Raw genomic sequence first — 2,500 nt, forward strand, 5'->3', positions numbered from 1 at the left:
CGGGAAGGATTTGCGGAATTCGTTGAAGCAATTGAATTGGAAGCCCAATCCCACCCTCAGGTAGTAGTTGCCGGAGACTTTAACGCTTGGCATGAGGAGTGGGGAAGCCGACGCAGCAATGAGCGTGGGGAAGTACTGCTCGAGGCGTCCCAGCAATTGGGCCTGCTGCTGATGAATCGAGGGAATGTGGCAACCTTTGTTGGAAACGGTGTGGCGACTGCCAGCGTTGTCGACGTGACCTTCGCCAGCTCGTCCATAGCTCAGCCGAGCACTTGGTTGGTAAGAAACACGGACACGCGATCTGACCATAGGTATATCACCTATTCGGTAGGCCCAGCGTCAGCAGACCAGCAGCGTAACCAAGGACAGTCACGTCAACGGGGCCAGCGAGAGCGTTTTCAACATGCAGGCACGCGATTTAAGACGAAACAGTTCTCGAAAGAGAATTTCCTGGCCACGCTACATGGCGAGGGATTCCGAGAGAAGGCAGTCAATCACCAGGGAATGATCTCGGCAATGATATCGGCCTGCGAGAAAACCATGCAAAGGATGACGTCGTCTTTCCCCGACCCTCATCGGGACGTTTACTGGTGGACGCCACTGATTGCTCTGCTTAGGCAAAACTGCGAGCAGACGAGAGATCGCATGCAGCAGACAAGTGATCTCCAGAACCGAAGTCTGGCTGCAGCCCAATACAGAACAGCTAAAGCTGAGCTGGATAGAGCTATACGTGCCAGCAAAAAGGCTGCCTTCCAGGAATTGATCGATGCTGCGGAGGAAAACGTTTTCGGAGCCGGGTACTTAGTAGTCCTCTCCCGTCTTCGCGGTGGAAGGGCCCCACCCGAGACGGAGAGAGCGAGGCTTGAAAGCATCGTTACAGAGCTTTTCCCGCAACATCCGCCCTTCAACTGGCCCAGCATCAGTTCCGAGGAAGAACAGGAACAGCCTGCAGACCAGCAGACTCCATGGACCCAAGTCACGATCCCGGAACTCCGTCTGATAGCTAGCACCATGCCGAACAAAAAAGCGCCGGGCCTTGACGGAATTCCGAACGCCGCTGTCAAGGCTGCAATCCTTGCGTACACGGACGTTTTCCAGGCGTTGTACCAAAGCTGTCTGGAAACGGCTACATTTCCAGCACCATGGAAACGACAGCGGTTGGTACTGCTCCCCAAGCCGGGGAAACCACCGGGTAGCAACGGGTCATACCGACCTTTGTGCATGCTGGATGCCTTAGGGAAAGTGCTGGAGAAGCTCATTCTAAACAGACTTCACAACCACCTGGAAGATCCTGCTGCGGTGAGGCTGTCAGACAGGCAGCATGGCTTCCGGAGGGGGCGATCTACAATTGGCGCCATTCGAACAGTGATCGAGGCTGGTCAGAGCGCGATGAGATTCCGCCGCACGAACGGGCGGGATAACAGGTTCCTGCTGGTCGTGTCAATGGATGTCAAGAATGCCTTCAATACGGCAAGCTGGCAGGCCATCGCCACTGCACTGCAGATGAAAGGAGTACCTGCTGGTCTGCAAAGAATCGTGAGGAGCTACTTCGAGAACCGAGAGTTGGTCTTCGAGACATCCGACGGCCCAGTAACTCGGTCCATCACGGCTGGTGTTCCACAGGGTTCGATTCTTGGCCCCACCCTGTGGAACACCATGTACGATGGAGTTCTGGACGTCGCCCTTCCGCAGGACTGCGAGATGGTGGCGTATGCTGACGACTTGGTGCTGCTGATTCCGGGCATCGACGTAAATGCAGTGAAGGCTGCAGCCGAGGAGGCGGTCGCCAGTGTCTCTCACTGGATGGCTCAATATCATCTCCAGATTGCGCCGGAAAAGACGGAGTGCGTGCTTATCTCCAGCACGAAGAACCCTACGCAGGTCACCATAAGAGTAGGGGACGTGGAGGTGACATCTTCCCGCACGATGCGTTACCTTGGGGTGACCCTTCACGATCACCTATCGTGGCTGCCCCATGTCCGAGAGGTAACCACTCGGGCAAGGAAGATAGCAGATGCCGTTACCCGCCTCTTGCGCAACCACAGTGGACCAAAGACCAGCAAAGCGCGACTGTTGGCCTCGGTCGCAGAGTCGGTCATCCGATATGCTGCGCCCATCTGGCATGGCGAGGTGACGAAGAGAGAGTGTCGTCGACTTTTGGAGAGGGTTCAGCGAGTCTCAGCACGGAGGGTGGCACGCACCTTCCGTACCGTAAGGTATGAGACCGCCACCCTCCTCGCCGGGCTGACCCCCATCTGTCTCTTGATAGAGGAGGATGCGCGAGTGTTCGAGCGTGTTAATGATCCGGGTCGGTCGATAACGAAGGCAGCCATCCGGTTGGAGGAGAGGCAGCGCACCATCACGATGTGGCAGAGCCAATGGGACGCCGAGGCCGACACCTCCAGATACACCCGGTGGACGCATCGGATAATCCGCGACATCAGCGCTTGGCAAGGCCGGAGACACGGGGAGATGACCTTCCACTTGGCCCAGGTGCTCT

The sequence above is a fragment of the Anopheles gambiae genome, assembly GCF_943734735.2.
Source record: "Anopheles gambiae chromosome X unlocalized genomic scaffold, idAnoGambNW_F1_1 X_unloc_89, whole genome shotgun sequence".
Classification (NCBI taxonomy): Eukaryota; Metazoa; Arthropoda; class Insecta; order Diptera; family Culicidae; genus Anopheles; species Anopheles gambiae.